This window comes from Nomascus leucogenys, chromosome 4 (assembly GCF_006542625.1).
Source record: "Nomascus leucogenys isolate Asia chromosome 4, Asia_NLE_v1, whole genome shotgun sequence".
Classification (NCBI taxonomy): Eukaryota; Metazoa; Chordata; class Mammalia; order Primates; family Hylobatidae; genus Nomascus; species Nomascus leucogenys.
The window spans coordinates 106,940,369-106,953,960 of NC_044384.1; positions in this window are offsets into that span (position 1 = coordinate 106,940,369).

Here is a 13,592-nt window from a genome sequence, read left to right on the forward strand (position 1 = left end):
TGAGATTGGGCACTTTATAAAGAAAAGAGGTTTAATTGGCTCACAGTTCTGCAGGCTGTACAGGAATCATGGTAGCATCTGCCCCTGGGGAGGCCTCAGGGAGCTCCTGGGGGAAGGCAAAGTGGGAGCAGATGTCTTATGTGGCAGCAGAAGGACCAAGGGTCTGGGGAGGAGGGAGGTGCTACACACTTTTAAACAACCAGGTCTCACTATCTCAACACAGAGCCAAGGGGTAAAGCCATCCCTATGATCCAATCACCTCCCATCAGGCCCCACCTCCAACATTGGGAATTACAGTTTGACATGAGATTTGGGCGGGGACAGAGATCTAAACCATATCACCAAAGGTGGGAGAAGACCAATGTCCCAGCCAGAAGACAGGCAGAAAGAGCAAATTCTCTCTTTCTCAGTCTTTTCCTTCTACTCACATCTCCAATGGCTTGGATGAGGCTCACTCATGTTAAGGAGGGCAATAAGTCTACAGATTCAGATGTTAATCTCATCCAGAAATACCCCCACAGACACTCAAAATAATGTTTAGCCAAATGTCTGGGCACACTATGGCCCATTCAAGTTAACATGTAAAATGAACTATCACATATGGATTCTTCCAAATACAGTTCAGGGCATTTGTTACTTAAAGATTTTCTAGGTGCTGAAGGGCATCCACAGTGGTTAGATTAGGCCAGTGCCACTTAAAAGGATCCATTTCAGATCCGAATGTCTGTCTTGGACAACCTCACCCCCTTATCTTTACATCCTCAGAGAGGGATCTTGTAGAAATGAGGGAGTAACAACGAACAGAAAGTTGGAGAAGGGGACAGGCCACCTGTGAAAGGCCAACCATGCTGGGAGCAGAGAGGGGTAAATCCAGTCCAGACTGGAAAGCTTGAGGGAAGACAGAACAGCCATATTCTTTGCGATTTGGAGGGAGGTAGAAATCCCATTGCCTATCCTTTTACCCTCATCAGAGGCCTACCTGGAGAGGCTGTAAAAGGCACATAGTCATTGGTAGGAGTAGAGGGATCACAAAATCAGAGGAGCTGAGCTTGGAGTGCCTATGGCTTTGACGGGAGCTTTAGAATCTGAAAGGCTAAAGGGGCTGTTATGGCCCTAGCAGGAAAGGAAAGGAAGTGGGATACTAGGGGATCTGCTTTGGTCTTTCTGTAGCCTTTCTCAAGGGCTAGATGAAAATGAAAATCTCAGGTTGTTCCGAATTGGTTTCTAGGCCAGCCCTGTATTACTAGGCTGGTGATGCTACAATGAATCAAAAGATCATTGACCCCTGATAGAGGTCTTTACTAGTGCCAAAATCCACCCAGCTGCACTTTCTGCATCCCACTGCCAACACACACACACACACATACATGCACACACACACAGAGACTCAATTTTCAACAGTATATAATTGGCAATCACAGAACATTTCAGTTGAATTAAGCTAGAGTTCAAACCAGACAGCGAGGCAAAGCTAGAATATTAGAAAACAAAATAAAGCATATAAAAATGACTTGCTATGTGTCAGCCTCTTTCACATGGTTAATTTCATTTACTCCCTTACATGAACCCTTTGAGACAGATAATATTGTGACAGTTTTGATGATACTGAAACTAAGGGTGAGTAAGTTTAAGTAATTTGTTAAAATACCTTCCTAATAACCAGTGAGGCTTTGAAATCCAAGGCAAATGCTGTTTCCACCACTATATTTAGGCTTTTGTACACCCAGAGGCAAGAAAATCATTCAGGAGACTGAGGCAAGACACAGGTAGGGAAAAGGGGGAGAAAAGTCAGGACAGCTAGCATGAAGAGTGTCTTCAGCCTCCTGAATACTTTAGCTGTGGTCGGGCCTTGGACATCTCATGCTAATTTGAATGCAAAGAAGCATTAATATGTTGTGTTCACTGGGAATGCATCTAAGGCTTTGATAATCGTTAGGGGTGGGAGGCAGGGAGGCCTGCTATCTTGGCTTATACCCACGTGGACTTTTATATAGAAAGTCATGACTCTTGAATACATTCTGCTCTAGAGAGGCCCAAAAGTGGTCATTCTAAAGTCAGTCTAATATCTCCTAGCCTTAGAGGTGTCTGGGTGTCTGGGGAGTAGAACAAATGTAACTGAGGCCCTTCCCAGTCCAAGGTATTCTGCAGATACTTTACTTTTGGGTATTGGAAAACAATGGAAGTAGTTACTACACAGGTAAAGGGCATATTTTAAAACACTAAAATTCTTTGATGCTAAAAGCATAGTAAAAGAAGCGTCTGCTTATTACCTAAAACAGATGTTCTTTGTATTCTCTACCACAGTCACCTCTGCCCACCTCTGATTTTCGTGCAGCTGTGGGAGAATGGATGTAGCCATCCTGACAGAGTCCTGTCTCAAGCACACACCATAACATCTTAGGCTATTTTGTTGAAGGCTTCCTCTGGAAGTTCAGAAGCCTGTTCAGCCAGGTCTTAGGCACAAACTGGAAGAAGTGGATGAGAATAACATCCCCTCAGGCAAACCTGAAAGAATGATAAATAAGAATTGGTACACAAATGCCCCAACGTCCTGTCCTTTGACAAGAAAAGTCTGAGCTATGTTCTACATGGGCCCTTAGAGGGCCCCTAGTGAAAATGAGCCTCAGTTGCCCACAGTGGATCCAGCTCAATAACTCATTCTTTGTTGGCTTTTGACTTTCCGTGTCTTACCCTTCCTGCTCACTCCCTCTTGCTCCTTAAGATCACCTTCAAAATAATCTACTCCACCTACGTCCTTGTCTCAGGCTCTGCTGTTGGAAAAACCTAAACTTATAATCAATCTTTTAAATTTAAACAAGGTTGGGGGATTTGACAACGCCCAATTTTGTGAACACCCATTTATTAGTCTGAATGAAGACTAATGGCTCCTTTTTCATTTTTTATTTTATTTTAGTCTTCTCTCATTTCTTTGTTTAGTCTAGCTAACGATATCCAGATCACCTTTTGGTTCAATGATTCACAAGATTCAGCATAGATTCATACTCATAGCCATGATTTGCTACATCAAAAGAATTCAAAGTAAAATCAGCACAGAGAAAAGGCTTATAGGGTGAATTCCAGAGAGTACCAGGTGTAAGTTCCAAGATCCCTTTCCCAGTGGAATTACGAAAGACAAGCTTAATTCCTCCAGGAACAAATTGCTACAAGTGTAAAATGTTGTGTACTAGGAAACGGACTAGAGATTCAATGTGAGAATTTTTAGTGTGGGCTGGGCACACATGCACACTCTGCCTGGCATGTACTAAAATTCTAAACTCCCAGAAAAAAGTAGGTATTCAGCATAAACCATATTGTTTGCACAAACAATTTAGGTATAGTGATCCATTCTTATCAGGGAATGGTGGAAAATCTCTCAACATCCAGGTTCCCAGATGCTGACCAACCTTGAGAGTAGACCTTTCTAAGGATAACAGTCGCAGGCATACTAACTTCACTATTTTAACTGCACAGGGTCAGGCTTTTTCCTGTGTCTTTGCATGTCTCATCATTTTTTATTGGAAATAGAACATTTTAGATAACATTATAGCAACTCTAGGTACTGCTCCCCTCTTTCCTGGGCTTTGTATTTTCATTTGCTTGTTTATTTATTTAGTGACTGGCTAGATTAATTTAGTGAAGTCTATCCCCAACACTACCAAATGTGAAGCCTCAACATTGCTCCTTAGAGAGCTCAGCCTTGGGCATACACATTGTCACCCCAAAAAGAGAGTGGATTTATCAAGATTCACATTGTCTCTTTCCCTTATCAAACCCAGCTATTAAGCACCACCAATTGCCAGATGATTGTTCTGTTGTTTTCTACAATATCCTAAGGCTAAAATTGCTCCACAGACTGATCTAATTAATTTGGGGTTCCTTTGCAAGAATAGTTTTTTTTAAAGACTTTAAATTTTAATTGTGGTAAAAAATGCAAAACATAAAATTTACCATATTAATTATTTTTAAACCTACAGTTAAGTGGTATTAAGTACATTCACAGTGCTAGTCAATCTCCAGAACGTTTTCATCTTGCGAAACTGAAACTCTATACCCATTAAAAAACTCACTATTTCCCCATTCCCCAAGCCCCTGGCAATCACCATTCTACTTTCTGTTTTCATGAGTTTCACTACTTTAGATATGTCTTAGAAGTGGAATCACAGTCTTTGTTTCTGTGTGACTGGTTTATTTCACTTAGCATAGTGTCTTAAGATTCATCCATGTTGTAGTGTATGACAGAATTGCCTTTTTTTTTTTTTTTTTTTTTGAGACGGAGTCTCGCTCTATCGCCAAGCTGGAGTGCAGTGGCAGGATATCAGCTCACTGCAGCCTCCACCTCCTGGGTTCAAGCGATTCTCCTGCCTCAGCCTCCTGAGTAGCTGGGTGTGTGCCACCATACCCAGCTAATTTTTGTATTTTTAGTAGAGACAGGGTTTCACCATGTTCGCCAGGATGGTCTCAATCTCTTGACCTCGTGATCCGCCCAACCTTGGCGTCCCAAAGTGCTGGGGTTACAGGCGTGAGCCACTGTGCCCGGCCAAATTACCTTCTTTTTTAAGGCTGAATAATATTCCATTGCATGTATATATGACATTTTGTTTATCCATGCATCCATTGGTGGACATTTGGATTTCTTCCACCTCTTGCTATTGTTAATAATGCTACTGTAAAAGTGAATGTGCAAATATCTCTTAGAGATCCTGTTTTCAATTCTTATGAATATATACCTAGAAGTGGGGTTGCTGGATTGTATGGTAATTCTATTTTAATTTTTATTTAATTAATCAATTAATTTTTTATTGAGACAGGGTCCCACTCTGTCACCCAGGCTGAAGTGTAGTGGTGTGATCCCGGCTCACTGCAGCCTCGACCTTCCAGGCTCAATCAATACATCTCCCTCAGCCTCCTGACTAGCTGGGACTACACGTACGCGCTACCATGCCCAGCTAATTTTTGTGTTTTTTATAGAGACAGGGTCTTGCCATGTTGCCCAGGCTGGTCTTGAACTCCTGGGCTCAAGCAGTCCAACTGCCTCGGCCTCCCAAAGTGCTGAGATTACAGGAATGAGCCTCCGTACCCAACCTGTTTTTAATTTTTTGGGAAATTGCTATTCTGTTTTATGTAGCAGCTGTGCCATTTTACATCTGCACCAACAGTGCACAAAGGTACCAATTCTGCACATTCTCATCAACGCTTATTATTTTCTTTTCTGTTGTTGTTATTATGGTTTTGATAATTGCTATCATAATGGTGTGAGACAACCTCTCATTGTGGTTTTGATTTTTACTTCTCTAATGATTAATGATATTGAGCATTTTTTCATATGCTTGTTGGCCATTTGCATATCATTGGAGAAATGTCTATTTAAGTCTTTTGCTCATTTTTTAAGTTTTTGTTATTGAATTGTAGGAGTTATTTATATATTCTGGATATCAACTACTCATCAAATGTTTAATTGCAAATATTTTCTCCCATTCCATAGGTTGTCTTTTCAGTCTGATTATGTCCTTTAGTGCACAGAAGTTTTAAATGTTGATGAGTATACTTTATCTATTTTTACTTTTTTTTTTCTTTTCAAGACGGAGGCTCACTCTGTTGCCCAGGCTGGAGTGTAGTCGCACAATCTCAGCTCACTGCAACCTCCACCTCCCAGGTTCAAGGGATTGTCCTCCCTCAGCCTCCTGAGTAGCTGGGAGTACAGGCACACGCCACCATGCCCGGCTAATTTTTGTGTTTTTAGTGGAGGTGAGGTTTTGCCACATTGGCCAGGTGGTCTCAAACTCCTGACCTCAAGTGATCCAACCTCCTAGGCCTCCCAAAGTGCTGGGATTACAGGTGTGAGCCACCACACCTGGCTTTACTTTTATTGCCTGTGCTTTTGGTGTCATAGCCAATAATTCATTGTCAAATCCACATTTAACTTTCTAAACAACAGCCAACCTGTTTTCCACAGCTGTTACACTACTTTACATTTCTGCCTACAATGTTTGAAAGTTCCATTTCCTCCACATACTTGCCAACATGTGATGTGAACTATCTTATTAATTTTCATCATTCTAATTGGGGTGTAGTGGTATCTCCCTGTGGTTGTAATTTGCATTACCCTAAAAACCAGTGATATTGAACATCTTTTCCAGTGCCTATTTGCCATCTGAATGTCTTCGTCAGTGATGTATCCGTTCAGATCTTTGCACATTATTTTACTGGGTTATTTGTTTCCTTATTGTTGGATTTTGATACTTTTGGATACAAATCCTTTATCAGATATATGCTGTATTCATATTTTTCCCAGATCATGGCTTGTTTTATAATTTTCCTAACAGTACTTTTCAAAAAACAGATCTTTTACTTTTGATGACATCCATTTATCAAATTGTTATTTTGTGAATCATACCTTTGGCATCATATGTAAGAAATGTTTGTCTAATGCAAGATGACACAATTTCTCCTGATTTATTCTAGAATTTTCATTGTTTTAGGTTTCCTACTGAGGTATACTATTCATTATTAATTTTTAATATATTGGGAGATATTGATCAAAGTTAATATTTTTACATAGGGATATCCAATTATTCCAATATGATTTGTTGGAAAGATACCATTTATCCACTGATTGCCTTTGAACATTTGTTGAAAATCAGTTGCTCATATATATGTGGATCTATTTCTGAATTTTTTATTCTCTTCTATTTATCTATTTTTCTATCACTATGCCAAAACTACACTGTCTTGACTGCTGTAGTTCTACATACGTTTTAAAATCAGGTTAGCCCTCCAAATTTTTTAAATATTTTTCTGATTTGTTTTGGCTACTCTAAGCTCTTTGCATTTTCATATAGAATTTAGAGACAACTTTTTAATTTTCACAAAACACACACACACAACTACTAGGATTTTGATTGAGATGGATTTGAGTCTATAGTTCAGTTTGTGGACAATTGATATATTAACCATACTGCATACTCTGATCCATGAACAAAGTAGATTTCCATTTAGTTAGGTCTTCTTTAATTTCTCTCACCAAAGCTTTACAGTACTTAATATACAGATATTTTGCATTTTTGTCATATTAATTACTGTATTTCATATTTTAATGCTATTATAAATGGTATCATTATTTAAATTTTGATTTCAAATTGTTCATTGTTAGTATATTAAAATAAAATTGATTTTTATAAAGTTATGTGTCCTGCAACCTTCCTAAATGCACTTACTAGTTCTAGTAGCTTTTAAAAGAGATTTTTTTTTTTTTTTTTTTGAGACGGAGTTTCGCTCTGTCACCCAGGCTGGAGTGCAGTGGCGTGATTTCGGCTCACTGCAACCTCCTCCTCCCGGGTTCACGCCATTCTCCTGCCTCAGCCTCTCCGAGTAGCTGGGTCTACAGGCACCCGCCACCACGCCTGGCTAATTTTTTTGTATTTTTAGTAGAGACGGGGTTTCACCATGGTCTCGATCTCCTGACCTTGTGATCCGCCCGCCTCGGCCTCCCAAAGTGCCGGGATTACAAGCGTGAGCCACCGCGCCCGGCCTAAAAGAGATTTAATTGGATTTTATACATAGCGAGTTGTGTTGTCTACAAAGAAGGACAATTTTACTTTGTTCTTTCCAACCTGTATGCCATTTATTTATTTATTTATTTACTTATTTTGTTTAACTGCCCTGGCTAGAACCTGCAGTACACTGTTGAGTAGACGAAGTGGTGAAAGCACTTTATCTTGTTCCTGATCTCAGGCGGAAAGCTTAGTCTTTCACCATTAAGTGTGATACCAACTATAAAATTTTTGTAGATACTTTTAAATCAGATTTAGGATCTCGTTTACCCCTAATTGGCTGAGGGGTTTAAAATTTCAAAATCAAGGATGGATGTTGGATTTTGTCAAAAGCTTATTCTATACCATTATAGTGACCATGATTTTTCATTTTTAGCTTGTTAATATGGTGAATTACACTGATCAATTTTCAAATATAAAGCCAACCTTGCATTTTTTGAAAAAATTCCTTTGGTCTTGATGTATTAACCAATTATTGGATAGTGATTTACTAAAATTTCATATTGTTGGCTTTAATTTGCTAAAATTTCATTTAGGATTTTTGCATTTAAGTCTGTGAAGGCTATTGCTCTGTACTTTTATTGTAACACTTTTATTGTATTGGATCTGGTTAATGGCCTCACAGACTAAGTTGGAAAATATTTCCTCATATTCAATTTTCTGCAGGAGCTTGTATAAAGTTAGTACTATTTCTTCCTTAAACATCTGATAAAATTTACCAGTGAAGCCACCTAGGTCTAGATTTTTTGAATTTTTAATTTTTGTGGGTACATAGTAAGTGTGTATATTTATGAGGTACAGGAGATACTTTGATACAAGCATGCAATGTGTAATAATCACATTGTGGAAAATGGGGTATCCATCCCCTCAAGTATTTATTCTTTGTGTTATAAACAATCCAATTACACTCTTCTAGTCATTTTAAAATATGCAGGCTGGGCGCAGTGGCTCACGCCTGTAATCCCAGCACTTTGGGAGGCTGAGGCGGGCAGATCACGAGGTCAGGAGATCGAGACCATCCTGGCAGGTGAAACCCCGTCTCTACTAAAAAAAATTACAAAAAATTAGCCGGGCATGGTGGCGGGCGCCTGTAGTCCCAGCTACTCGGGAGGCTGAGGCAGGAGAATGGCATGAACCCGGGAGGCGGAGCTTGCAGTGAGCTGAGATGACACCACTGCACTCCAGCCTTGGCGACAGAGTGAGACTCCGTCAAAAAAAAAAAAAGCAATTAAATTATTATTGACTGTAGTCACCCTGTTATCAAACACTAGGTGTTATTCATTCTTTCTATTTTTTAAATACCCATTAACCATCCCCACTACCCCCACCCCCCACTACCCTCCCCAGCTTCTGGTAACCATTCTTTTACTCTCTATCCCCATGAGTTCAATTGCTTTGATTTTTGGATCCCACAAATAAGAACATATGATGTTTGTCTTTCTTTGCCTCGCTTATTTCACTTAACATAATGACCTCTGGTTCCATCCATGTTGTTGCAAATAACAGGATCTCATTGTTTTTTATAGCTGAATAATATTCCATTGGGTATAAGTACCACATATTCTTTATCCATTCATCTGCTGATGGACACTCAGGTTGCTTCCAAATCTTGGCTTTGTGAACAGTGCTGCAACAAACACAGTAGTATAGATATCTCTTCAATGTACCAATTTCCCTTGTTTTGGGTATATGCCCAACAGTGGGATTGCTAGATCATATGGTAGCTTTATTTTTAGTTTTTGTCAGAACCTCTAAACTGTTCTCCATAGTGGTTGTACTAATTCACATTCCCACCAACACCGTATAAGGGTTCCCTTTTCTCCACATCCTCACCAACATTTGTTATCACCTGTCTTTTGGAAAAAGGCCATTTTAACTGGGCTGAGATGATATCTCATTGTAGTTTTGATCTGCATTTCTCTGATGATCAATTATGTTGGGCACCTTTTCATATGCCTTTTTGCCGTTTGTATTTCTTTTTTTGAGAAATGTCTACTCAAATCTTTTGCTTATTTTAAAATTGAATTATCAGATTTGTTTTCTATAGAGTTGTTTGAGCTCGTTATATATTCTGGTGATTAATCCCTTGTCAGATGGGTAATTTGCAAATATTTTCTCCCAATCTGTGGGTTGTTTCTTCACTTTGTTGCTGGTTTTCTTTGCTATGCAGAAGCTTTTTAACTTGATGTGATCTTGGGCCTAGATTTCTATGTCCGTGGGGAAGTGTTTTAATTATTTTTTATGATTCAGCACTATCTATTTTTTTCTAAAGTGAGTATTGGTAGTTTGTGTCTGTCAGGGAACTGGCCATTTGATCTAAATTATCAAAGTTATTGGCATAAAGTTGTTTATAGCATTCCCCCATTATCCTTTAATTGGTGTAGAATCCATAGTGATGTCACCTCTTTTAATCCCAATGTTGATACTTTGTGTCTCTTTTCCTTTTTTTCCTGATCAGTCCTACTAGAAGCTTATGCATTTTATTTATTTTTTAAAAACCACTTTTGGCTTTTCTCTATTGTTTTCTTGTTTTCCATTTTATAGGTTCCCATTTTGATCTTTATTATTTCTTTTGTTCTGTTTACTTTGGCATTACTTTGCTCTTTTTATTCTAGTTTCTTAAACTTTACTCTTTTCCTTTATTTTTTTTTTAACACTGAGATAGGGTTTCACTATTTTGCTCAGGCTGCATTTGAACTCCTGGGCTCAAGTAATTCTCCCACCTCAGCCTCCCAAGTAGCTGGGATTGTAGGCATGCACCACCACACCTGGCTACTTTTGTGTGTGTGTGTGTGTGTGTGTGTGTGTGTGTGTAGATACAGTCTATGATACAATTTTCTAATGTAGATATTTAGTGCTATAATTTCCCTCAGCTAATGTTTTAACAACATTCCATAATTTTTTTTGAGATGGAGACTTGCTCTGTCACCCAGGTTGGAGTGCAGTGGTGTGATTATAGCTCACTATAGCCTTGAACTCCTGGGCTCAGTGATCTTTTCATGCCAGCCTACCAAGTAGCTAGGACTACAGGCATGCACCCCATGTCTAGCTAAATTATCTTTTTTTTTTTTTTTTTGTAGAAACAGGGTCTCACTATGTTACCCAGGTGAGTCTTGAACTCCTGGCCTCAAGCAGTCTTCTTACCTTGGCCTCCCAAAGTGCTGGAATTATAGGTGTTAGCCACTATACCTGACCATAACATTTTTTTCTTTTCTTTCTTTCTTCTTTGTATTATACTGAGACAGAATTTTGTTCTGTTGCCCAGGCTGGAGTGCAGTGGTGTGATTATGGCTCACTGCAGCCTCAACTTCCTGGGCTCGAGTGATCATCCCACCTCAGCCTCCGGAGTAGCTGGGACTACAGGCATGTGTCACCATGCCCAGATATATACATATATATATAGTATTTTTTTGTAGAGACGGGGTTTTGCCATGTTGCCCAGGCTGGTCTCGAACTCCTGAGCTCAAGTGATTTGCCTGCCTCAGCCTCCCAAAGTGCTGGGATTACAGGCGTGAGACACTGTGCCTGGCCAATAACTTTTTTGATCAGCTATAATTATTTTTTTTTTAATGATTGCTTTGGGATTTACAGTGTATGTCTTTAGGTTATTCGTCTACCTTCAAGTGGTATTATAGTACTTCCTGTACAGCAGTGGCATATAGCAATGGTTCTCATTTGGGGGCAATATTGAGAGATATTTTTAATTGTCATGACTGGGGGTAAAAGCCATTGATGCTGCTAAACATCCTAGAATGCTAGGACAGCCCCCGCCGCAAAAATTATATGGTCCAAAATGTCAATAAGGCCAAGGTTGGGAAAAATCCATATTTCTATCAGGTGTCATTTTTCTTTTGCCTAAAAGACTTACTTTAACATTTCTTGTAGTGCAGGTCTGTGAGTGATCCATTATTTTAGCTTTTTAATGTCTGCAAATATGTTTTGCCTTTGTTCTTGAACAATATTTTCACTGGTCTGGAATTCTAGTTTGGCTTACTCTGTTGTCCAGGCTGGAGTGCAGTGGTGTGATCATGGCTCACTGCAGCCTTGAGTTCCCGCATTCAAGTGATCATCCCACCTCAGCCACTGGAGTAGCTGAGATTACTAGTTTTTTCTTTTCTTTCAGTACTTTAAACATGCTGCTCCACTCTTTTCATGGTTGCATTGTATCCAGTGAGAAATCTGTTGTGATCCCTGTCTTCTTCTCCATACATAATGTCTTTGTCCTCTGGTCATTTTATTTTTGAATGTTTTGAGCAATTTAATTATAGAGTAGTTTTCTTCAGATTTATTTTGTGGCTTAGTGTTCTTCCCTACTGAGACAGTCCCTTCTGAGTACTCTACCTAATGCACAAAGCAATGCAGTGTTTTCAGTCCAGCTTATGAGAACAGTCACTATTCCTGGCCGTATTTCTATGCCTGGCACCATTCCCTCTAATCCTTTGGGATGGTTCTTTCTTTGGCCTCAGATAAGTTTTCCTCATATGCCAACCAGTACTCTGTGGAGTATCCTAAGGGACCCTTCAAAGATCCCCAGAATTCTCTGTGCAGGTCCCTCTCCTCCAGAATTCTGTCTTGTGAACTCTATCTGCCTTGGTCTCCTTAGATTCTCAGTTGTCTCTTCAACTCAGACGGCTACACCTGGGTCTCCCATCCCTGTGCAGCTGTCTGGTAACTCTCTCAGGACAATAAGTTAGGACATTTGTAGGGCTCATCTTATTTGTTTCCCATCTATCAGAGATCATCATATTTTGTTGTTGATGCCCAATGTCTTAAAAGCCATTATTTCATCTATTTTATTTGAGATTATTTCAAGCAGGAGTGTAGTTCTGGTTCCTGTAACTCTTCTATGACCAGAACTAGAAAACTGTCCTTCAGTTTTCTTCATGTCTAAGTATTTTTCCTTTTTTAAATTAAGTTTTCTTCTTAACCTAGGAATTCTTTAGAAATGCATTAATTTCCAAATGTATTTTAATTTGACTTCTATCTTAATTACGTCATGTTCTGTGCAGAGGGCATTGTGCTGCACTGTCTGGATTCCTCTTCAGATTTTCTCCCGGCAACCACCTCACTAGACGGGCAGGCCAAAAGCCCTCAAATGTCAGCCTTCTCCAGGAACTATCCTCAGCTTTAATCTACCTCACCCACTTAAAGCGCAGGACAAATCCCACAATCCTCCTTGCTGTCTTCCATTGCTGCTGGCTGACTTTTTTCTAATGCATACTTTCACTGAGGGTGTAGCCCTGTAAGCATCTGGGCTTCTTGTGGAGACCTCAGTTCCAACTTTCCACCTCTTGCAAGCCCAAGGACTCAAATCCTCTTCTTGCATGGCTGATAAAATTCAAGTCCATTGGATACCAAATCACCAAACTGCCTCTTGGCAACCAAAGACACTATCCACACACTTACCTTTCTAACTTCCATTTCATCTTCATTTTTGGCTCTAAGGATTTATTTCACTTTCTTGAAAATACTTTAAAAGGATATTTAAATTTTATACAGCATTTCTGTGTGTTTGTAGCCAAAGGGCTCTATGAATACCCAGCTTGCCATGTTGTTTTATTCTTTTTTTTTTTTTTTTTTTTTTGAGATGGAGTCTCACGCTATCACCCAGGCTGGAGTGCAGTGGCGCAATCTCTGCTCACTGCAACCTCTGCCTCTTGGGTCCAAGCGATTCTCCTGCCTCAGGCTCCCAAGTAGCTGGGATTACAGGCATGCACCACCATGCCCGGCTAATTTTTTTATTTTTTTTAGTACATGGGGTTTCACCATGTTAGCCAGGCTGGTCTCAAACTCCTGATCTCAAGTGATCCGCCCACCTTGGCCTCCCAAAGTGCAGGGATTACAGGCGTGAGCCACCACGTCTGGCCTATTCTACTTTTTAAAAACATGCTAAATTCTGTGGTTAAACTAACTGCAAATGTGACAGCACTTTCTTTCTGACTCAGTTAACTGCTAATTTGTCATATGATTGTACAAGCTTTGGTATAAGTCTCAATAATTTTGTAATTTGTCATAAATCTTCTGTGGGAAGAGTCTTCTGTT